We start from the raw sequence: 10,633 nt of genomic DNA on the forward strand, positions 1-10,633 counted from the left end.
TTGTATCAGATCACTAAATAAGGGGATGGCTTGATTTAGTTTGTCCTTCTTGCCCACAGAAGCTAAAACCACAATGTCTAACCACCAAACCACCCTTCCTCCTAGGGCCCAATGAGGAAATCCAGGGAAAATAGCAGGATGTAATGGAGAGGTCAGGGAGAGGTCTAGAAAGAAAAGACCAGGTCCCAAAATGCCCCAAAGCAAAGGCCCATCAGTTGGAACTTCAGGGCTATTTATAGCCTAGCTCTAATGGTTTTCCAGTGAGCCCAGCCCCCAAGCTGGTTTAACATTCTAAACCTTTCTAAGTGACAAACTGTTACAGTTGGTTTGCAAAAGCAAGGGCTTTTGCTGCCACCCTGCATTACAAGAGTAGTGGGGAAGAGGAATTATAGGATGTTTGAGGAGGGATGCAAGGGTTTAGAACTATCACTATGGTGATTAGGATACTGAGTTCACTAAGGAAGTATCAAATTAATGCATTGGAGCATTCAGAACCCAATTGAAGTTATGTAATAAATTTGTATTGGCCCTGTTACCATGGTTTCATGATTTTCTCTAACTTTGTTGAGCAGCATGGGTTTCAAGTGAAGAGAGTGAATATTAGTAGTCTGAGGCTTCACCAAAAAAGATCATCAATAAAATAAGGGAACAAGGGGCATGAGAAAAGGTCAAGGAGAAGAGGATATTGTAGAGTTGTACTGAGTCTCCATGGGGAAAAGAAAAGCTTCTAGAAGAGTGATGGCTTGGGAAAGAATATAGAGATTGAGGGAATGGAGGTCACTGTGTGGGTGAAGAACAAGGTCTGAGGTTACAAGATAGAAGGAGAAGCAGACTGAATATAGATTATAATCCTGCCCACTATATAGATGCATTATAGATCATGCCCACTAACTATGGGTACCCCACAGCATTCTGTCCTGGGCCATCTTCTCTTCTCCCTCTATGCTATTTTGCTTTGTTGAATTTAATAGCTCTCATTGATTTAAATACCATCTCCATTTTAATGATTCTTATATCTAGCCCTAACTTTTCTGCTGACATACAATCTCCCATCTCTAACTACCTTTCAGACATACCGGATGTCCCATAGACATCTTAAATTTACCCTGTCTAAAACTGAACTCATTTTATTTCCCCCTATATTCTCTGCTTCCAAACTTCCTTGTTACTATTGAGGGCATTGCCATCTTCCCAGTCACCTAAGCTAGAAACCTAAGTACCATCTTTGACTCCTCATGCCCATGTCCAGTCTATTGCCAAGGTCTCTTAATTTCACCTTTGCAACATCTCTTTTCTTCTCTGATCCTATCACCACCCAGGGGCAGGCTCTTTCCTCCCACGTAGACAATATGAATAGCCTGATAGTTGTTCATATGCTTCAAGTTTCTCTCTACAACTACCCATCTGTTATAAAAAAATACGTGATAAAGAGAAATTGAGGCACAAAAGTCTGAGCGTAACTGATTCATTGTCAAGGCTAGCAATCATCAATAATAGGGGTCAATAGCCCCTCCCCCCCATCAGGGACCAGGAACCTCTGACAATCAGTGCAGCTTTTTATAAAAGTTAAAGCAGATTATATTGAGTGTGAAAACAATCCAGTGGTACCGGATTAAATAGGGTACCAAAGAAGTTATGTGATGAAAACTAAACTGACTTTAATTGCTCTATAGCAGGGGTCAGCAACCTTTTTGGCCATGAGAGCCATAAACGCCACATTTTTTAAAATGTAATTTTGTGAGAGCCGTACAGTGCTCACAGTGTACTCTGCTGTAACAGTGTGTGCTCCTGTAACAGAACCTGAAAAAAAAATTGACTTTATAGCTCCTGCAGAAAGAGCCATACGTTGCTGATCCCTGCTCTATAGCAACATGGTGAACCTTACAAGAGACTGAGTGCCCAAACTGCACCTTCAAGCCTCCTGTGAGCTACCCCCATTACTTCAGACAGCAGAGGGAGGAAGTGCTCATATTAGTCTGCTGAACAGAGGGGTGGGTCGGGCATGCAAAATAAAATGTCCTCAGCATGGTAGATAGGGGAAACAGAGCAGCCCCCTCTGTGTTGCCAGGTCATGCATGCCATGTCTTTGTAAAAATGGCTCTGTAGTCTTGCTAGGAGTTGTTTTATCCAAATTCATGCTGAAGGGGGTGGGGAGAAAGTCATCATCCTCTGGAAGATCCTTGGAAGTTCCCCAATTCATCACTTCATGTACCAGGAGAAGCCAATGCTAGGAAAAACAAAACAAAACAAAATATCCCATTACCAGATTGAATCATCTTTCATCCATCTTCTTTATCTCCCTCAAGTTGCATGGTTGCTAGCAAATTACATTCATCATCATCTAACAAGAACTATAAGATCTAAAAAAAATAACTCTGAATCTAAGCTGTAGGAACCTGATTAAAATGATAAATGCTATGATTAATAAAAATCAAAAACTTGAATTGAAAAAATTCAATTAAAAATCAACAATTGATCATCAAGAATCAATTTAAACACCTCCTTTCAAGCTTTTCATAAAGCACTAGTCTGGTCATGTCACTTCCATACTCATTAAATTCCAATCACTCCTTATCAACTCTGAGCTTTAATATAAAATCTTTAGTTTGATGTTCAAAGCCATTCATATTCTAGCCCTTCCACCTTTCCAGGCTTCTGATATCTCACATCTCTTCCCAAATATTCTTTAAGTCAGTGATATTGACCTCATGACTATACCACCAAGAAAACATTCCATTTCTTTACTCTGACATTTTTTTTTATTACTGTCTGCTATGTTAGTAATGCTCTCCCTTTCTCATCTCAACATTCTGGTTCCTTGAAGTCTGGCTAAAATCCCACCATGTTGATGAGTTCTATGAAACCTGGAAAGACTTATACGAACCAATGCAAAGTGAAGTGAGCAGAACCAGGAGAACTATTGTATGATGATCAACTATGACAGGTCTAAAATATTATCAATAAAACAAGATCTCAAGATATTCCCAAGGGACTCATGATAAAAACAAAAATAATATCCAAAGCCAGAGAAGGAACTGTTGGGATCTGATTGCAGGTGAAAGCTTGCCATATTTCACTTTTTTTTCCTTCACAATTTTTATCTTGTATGTGTGATATATGTCTTCTGTCACAGCATGGAGAATATGGAAATATGTATTTCATAAAAGTCCTGGTATAATCTAAAACAAACCATTTACTGCCTCAGGAGTGGTGGGGGGAGGGAAGGAATGAAAGAATATGGATGGCAAAATATCAGAAAACAATTGTAAAAATATTGCTTCTACATGTAATTGAAAAGGAAAATCCTACCTTGTCTGCATTAGAAGTTTCTTTCTAGTATCTTCCCTGTATTATTTTCTACTTTTCATATATATATATACATATATATATACACATATTATATATGTATATAGTTTACATATATTTATTTGCTCAATGTTTCCACCAAAGATTCAAGCTCTTCAAGAACAAGGATTGCTTTTTGCCTTTCTCTTCATTCCTAGCATGTGGCACAGTCACTGACTTAGTAAATACTCTGTAAATGCTTGTTGACTGACTTACTATTTAGATAACAGGATTTCAGAGTTCATACATAAACATGGAAATTCATTTTTGTGAGTGATGATTGCAAGACCTAAGATATGACATTCTTTTTGGATGGATTAGGTGGAATGAAGGAATAGGTCACATGAAATGAGTAAATTAAAGAACTATGAGGTTAAGATGACTGAGGGAGTATCAGTATGTATGTTAAAATCTTCTAGTATGAAATTAAGAATTGCAAAGGAGGGGGGAAAACTGAGTTATTTGGAGGATTTCAGAGGAAATAAGGGGAATGCCATTGGTTGTAAGAATTTTAATAGTGGGCTAAGTGTAGATTGAGTGAACCTCATCAAAGTAGAGGGGTCATTGAGTGGTATTAATAGAGGGAGAACCTAGAAGTGGTAATAGGGGAAAGAGGAGCATTTTAACTCTCCAACTTGGACCACTAAATAGGTATGGTGAATGAATAATGAAAGCAGAAGAGGTGGTGTTATCAAGATAGAATGAAGTCTCAGTCAGAGCTTCATACCCAAATTAACTCTCCTTAGTATCTGTAACTATAAAACCTATAATGTTAAACTTTCCTTCCCAATAAGATGCAACTTCTACCTATATACTTTGATTAAACTTTCAGTAGGATATAAGTTTTAAGAAGAGGTAAAAATGTCTGGTATTTTTTTTATTGAAAGTTTCAAATATTTAAAAAATGTATGATTTCATCTTTGTTACTAATTCTTGGCAGGTTGATTTGATTAAATCCTAAACAAAAGCATGATATAGTTTCATTGAAAGTGAAAAGTATTTTTCCTGTTAAGAGGATCGTGATATCTAACTTTCCAAAAGTATAATAGACCCCAATGAAAAATACATTTAAATTTGGAATTAAGATAAAATGTCTGCAAGAATAAAGAATATAAGCATGACATTTATATCAAAATTAAGCTATATTACAATCACTGGGAATGCTAAATACCTTAAACTTAAAAAAAATTAAACTTATACTGGGTCTTGATAAATTAATTTGGAGAATTATTATTCATAACATATTTGATCTGTGCTCTTAATGGTAAGGCTTTTGGCTACTTTTATAACCATGAATAAAACTAGATTGCAATACTGTTCTCTGAATAAAGCAATACAGAATGCTTAAATTTATAGGAAAAAATGAAATGATTGTTTCTTGGGTAATTCAGAAATGTATGTAACTGGATTCATGTTATTTGAAAGCAATACATTTTGCTTTGGGTCTGTTTTACATTTGTGATATTGTTTTATATTAGTATTACGCTTACTTTCTTATATTTTGATTTTAGGAAACCCCTGCATGAGAAATTCTATTCAATTAAGATATATTTAAAGTGTAATGCCTAAACTACTCATTTTATTTGAGTGCTGTGATTTTATAATTTCGAATTGTTACTCATCAGAAGTTACTCATCTAGAAGGCAGAAGGCCCTTTTGGTTAAATATTGTCTTTAATATTTAAATGGATATTCTCTAGTTTGTCAGAGTTAACTTGTTTGCTTAAGAAGTCTTACTGTCTGTGTGAGGCTTTCCTAGACTATCTATTTTTTTCAGCCCTGGTAAAATAAGAAATTCTTATTGGCTCTATGAAAAAACGAACTACAGAAAAGAGGTATGAAAATGAGTCTTTTGTGAAACCCATCCAAATACTAAGAAATAATTTCCTTACAGAAGTACTACTAAGCCTTTCCCCCTCACAGATACTTTCCAGTCAAAGATGGAGGTGACTTAATTTTGTTTATAGCATAGATGTGTTTTATTTGATGTTTTGTCTGACTATTGATCATGGAAATTATGAACCTGTACCTGGAATAGAATTGAAGTTACACTTTGAGCCAACTTACTATTGATAGATCCCAGTTCAATGGTATTTCTTTGTACTCTTGTGTTTGTTAAGCAATATCTTTAGACATTCAAGTTAAAAGTGGCCAGTGTTTTCCCAGTTTATGAGTAAATTGTCATGCATTTATTTGATGTACAAAGCATTGGAATTTGTATATTTTATTGATTTATTTTTAATTAATTTTTATACCAGTATATGTTTGAACCAAAAAATAAAATGATGAAAAATATTTTTGGAAATAACTAAATATTTTATTAGTTGTTATTGTCAAAAATTATTATTGCTACATGAAAAATAACTATGCCCTATTCTAAACTGAAAACTCATTTAAAGCTAGTCATTCATGTGCAGATTCAGGACTCTTTGTCCTTAAGCTCCATAGTTAGCTGGAAGTTATTCCCAGGACTGGAAAACCATGTGGACAAGAGTGTAGAGTTTGTTGGCTAAGCCAGTGGAGGAATGGTGGACGTGTTATGGAGGAGTATTGTAACAAGAGGGAACAGTTCTTGACAAGATCTCATAGATACCAATGAAGAATTTCTGCACATAGCTAAGTTTCTGGATTCAAAATGAAGAATGACTAACACTGTGTGTGGAAATTATGTATGGCAAATTTTATTTTAGTGGTCAAAAATTAGAAACCGAAGGAATGTCTATCCATTGGGGAAAGACTGAACAAGTTGTGGTATTATGGTTGTAATGGATTACTATTACACCATAAATAATGATGAACAAGTTGAAAAAAAAAACCTGGAAAGGCTTATATGAAGTGATGTAAAATGAAATGAGCCAAACCAGGAGAACCAGCTATAAAATTGTGAGATTAACATAAATATATAAAGCATAGTTGGCACATTTGCATTAAGGTAGGATGCAGAGTGACAGTTCAGTTTCTGACTTCTAGAATGGGCTAATGGAAGTCTCTCTGCCTGGCCTTTGACTGGTGGCCTGTTTACATGCTTGGATGTCAGAACACATGACCCAGACTATCCAATCAAATGTCCAGTAGGTGACTGTTTACATGCTTGGATGTCAGAACTGTTATAATCAGACTCTGGTAGCTGAGAGTCTCACCTTGATTGACAGGTGAAGACAGTTGGAAGAGCAGAATGTTCCCGGAGGCCATGAGGACAGGAGGAAAGGCAGTTGGTCAGAGAGTTGCCCAGATACCCTGGGCAGCCCCTGACAGGGACCCTTGGACCCCTTTGTCTGTTGGGGACCTGTTGGCTTTGCTTTGGCTAAGCTTTGCATAAACTCTTGCCTTGGACACTTGATCTTGAACATTGATTGACCTGTGGACCTGTGGGTCACACCGTGGATCCTCTGATTCTCTCTGAATCCCCTAGATATTTAGGCAGCTGGACCATCTCTAGATATTTAGGTATCCGGGGGCCCAGGGGAGGATCCGGGAAGTGGGTAGGAGAAGAAGAAGAGGGTGGTAAGGGTGGTATTTCCTGAAGGCTGTAGGACTGGCAAACAACTAGCAGTAAGAGACTGAGAGAAACCATCATCAATATTTGTATCATCCAAACAGTTTGCTTACTCTGCTTTGGCTGTGGCCAGGCTGAGCCAGAGGAGGTGAAGAACAAGCCCAGCATTACTGAACAGCCTACATACAGTCCTGAGGGATTGTTGCCATAGTAGTGATAGGGTCACCTATTCCCCAACCTGGTCCTGATCATTCCTTTCCCTTGTATACAACATAGACAAAAGTTATTAAGTACCTTCTTGGAGTAGTTATTCCATCACCACTCTGGGGAGGGAGCAACGCAGTCAGATGAATGTTATCCAAGGCTGATAGAGCCCAATACCAATAATCAATCAACCCCAGGTGGGGCCTGAAAGGGTTACCCATCCTTTAGGGATCCTGCCTGGTCACTGTTATAAAGAAGGGCAGTTATTATAACATCCAGCTGGGTGGCAGGACTTGAGTGTCCCTGCACCAGCCATTAGGGAACCAAATCAAAGCTTCCTCAGATTATATACAGATTAATAATACCATAACTACTAGTTTAGTAGCAGTATCGAGATTACTCTCTCTCTTTTTATAACAAAACACATGACCCAGACTGTCCAATCAAATGTCCAATAGGTGTGACTTAATGGGCAAGATATAAGAGCTGGGACAAGGGAGAAAGGGGGTCGCTCCATTTTTTTGGCTTGTGAAAAAAAGCTCTCTAACTGGCTAGTGGTCCAGGAGCTTATCTGTGTCAGCCATTTCTGACAAGAAGCACAGCAAGTTGCTGTAGGCTCTTTGATTCCAGTCCCTTCCTAAACTCAAGCTTTTTTTTTGAGCTGGCCTTAATTTTATCTGACCAAACCATGTGTTTAATTGGGTCGAGTTGTAATTTTTGTGAAATGGGCCAGGACCTGTGGTGAATCTCCGACCTGATGAAGCACAAGCACACAGCTAGGGACTTTGGGTAGTTAAGCTGGTAACCTTATTTCTGTCTTTCTTTCTCTTTACTAATAAATACCTATAAATTTAGTATAAAGAGTCCAAGATTAATTTTTATTAATTACAAGGTACTATGATCAACTTTTAAACCATTAGTTAACATTATTAACCATTAGTTAATTAATTAACCATTAGTTAATTAGTTAGAAGCAATGTAAAGAATTCTCTATTCTCTAACAAATCTGAGGAAGTATAATAATTCTAGAGGTACTATAGTTGTCTTGATAGCTGAGGCACATGAGAAATATCTATTTGCTAGTGAGTATAGATTTTTTTCCCCCTATGAACATGGACCCTTCAAGGGAATTTATATTTCTGGTGTGTTTATAGGCTTACAAGAAATGGAAAAGAATTACTTTGACTTTTGATGGGCACAATTTCTTTGAGCTCTAGGTTTTCTTGCAAGTGGAATAAAACTTGTTGTATATTTAATTTACTATGTAAGGATGGGGGATGGGAGAAAAAAGAGCCAGAAGAAGGCCGTTGGTGACAGTTGGTGACAGTTGGGACCAGAGGGGAATTCTGGGAAATTCTCCAGAGGAAGAAGGAGAAGGAGGGTTTCCTGCAGAGGACTGAGACAGTGGTGGACATCTCAGAAATAGAGAAATAGAGAAGAGGGCACCCCAAATCCCTCTGCCCTTCACCTCTTTCCCCCATCCCTGAGTTGTGATTAATAAAAGCCATTCATTAGTCAGATAGCATTCCAGAGTGCCTGAGAGACAAGGGGGAGGGGAATCACAGCTTAGTCTGGCTGCCTCCATCTTGGAATCAGATCCCCTGCTGTGAAGTTTACTGACCTCAGGGGAGGCTTGCATGAACCCCGCCCTCATTCAGAATCAGATTGGGATCCCCCATACCTTCTCTTATAAGGAAGCCTCACCCCTAGCTCCTGTGGGGGCAAGACCATCCAGGTCACCCAGTTTTGGGGTGACACCCCCTTAAAGTCTAGGTGGTGCATATTCAGCAGGAGGGGAGAGCTAGAAGAATCTCATCCTCATCGACTTTCTCTCTCTCCCCCTTCTATCATAACATTTCAGTATTGGCTCTGTTGTTTCTTACAGCTATTAGATTTAATTCCACCCTCTGAATTAAAAGTCTCTTTACTCTTTGCCCCACGCCCCAGTCCCCTTTTAGATTGTGAGCTCCATAAAAGGAGGGACTATTTTTCTCTTTTGTTTCTTTTTATCTCTAGCACTTAGATCAATACCTGGCACATAGTAGGTTCTCATCTGATGCTTCTTTTTTTTGAAGATTTATACATGAGTTAAATTCTAATGCTCCAACAGATAAATTAAGCATGCATGTGAACCAAAAATAATTTTTAATCACAAGTTCTCCCAAATTCCAACCACATTTGTGTAAATTTACAACAATAGTTCTAAATGATGCACTTTTCAGTGATCTCATATCTTGACATTCAATATAAATAAAAAATTTCTTAAAAAGAGAGTTTTGAAAGTATTTAGGAAATCCGGGAGTGGAAGCTAAAAGCGATGACTATTGGGTCTACTACTAAATCATATTTATGTAATGTGTGTTTATTAATGGACCTTTAGTAGTCAAAGATTAACCTAGTTTAATTTGAGAGAAGCTCATCATAAAACTATAGGAAAAAGCATTCTTTAATCACAACATTTCTCAAAGACTACCTCCCAATTCTTAGAAGGTTTGCATTCTGCAATGGTAGAGGAAAAAATTCACACCATCAAAATAATGGATTCTTGACATTTTATACTTCAAGATTAAGAATAAATTACCTTTAACAGAGCATTATTATTCTGTGAAGTAGATGAAACAGGCATCATCACCATTTATAAATGATTAAACTGAGGAGATGGAACTTTCCCAGGGATTTGAGACCTTTCCCAGATTTTCTCGATTCCAAGTCCAGTGCTCCTTCAATTACAATACACATGCCATAAAAAGTAAATAAATTTCTTTGCATCTAGTTCTTTTCTTCCTGCCTTTGAATCTGTTTCAGTACAATTAATCAGTAAGCATTTATTAAATGTCTCCTTTAAGATAGCCACTGTACTTGGTGTTGGGAATATAAATATATAAGAAATAGAGTCCTAGCCTTCAAGGATCTTAAGTTCTTAAAAGCAAGAATTCTTCCTTTATAAATATACAAGTTTTCTTTTTTCATTCATCATTTTCTTATATTCTTAGATATTGATTGCTATAAACTATCATCTAATCCATTCCTTATCATCAAATGACTTATCTCCTGTGTGAATGTAGCTTTCAGTAATATTTTAAAAGTCTGAACTGAATAAATTAAAAATAAATTTAAAAAAAATTACTGGGGCAGGGCAGCTGAGTGGCTCAGTGGATTGAGAGCCAGGTCTAGAGACAGGGGATCCTAGGTTTAAATATGGCCTCAGACACTTCCTAGCTGTATGACTCTGGGCAAGTCACTTAACCCCCCTTGCCTAGCCCTTAACACTCTTCTGCCTTAGAACTATTGGTTCTAAGGCAGAAGGTAAGGGTTTAAAGAAAATAACATTCTTACAAGAATAATGGTGTCATTTTCTCTTTTAAACATAGTTTATTGTTCTTATTTTCTTACCACTTATATTTATATATTATATACATAAGTATATTTTTATTTATACATGCTTCTTCCCTAAATAACTGAGTGGGGATTTGTCAATTTGTGTCTTGTGTTTTGTATTGTACTGTATAGTATTCTGCAGAAACAGAAGTGAGATGGAAATGGCTAATGATCTAGCCTTGTGCTATATTGTGTTTCCATTTAGCAAACC

This window comes from Gracilinanus agilis, chromosome 2 (assembly GCF_016433145.1).
Source record: "Gracilinanus agilis isolate LMUSP501 chromosome 2, AgileGrace, whole genome shotgun sequence".
In the NCBI taxonomy this organism is placed as follows: domain Eukaryota; kingdom Metazoa; phylum Chordata; class Mammalia; order Didelphimorphia; family Didelphidae; genus Gracilinanus; species Gracilinanus agilis.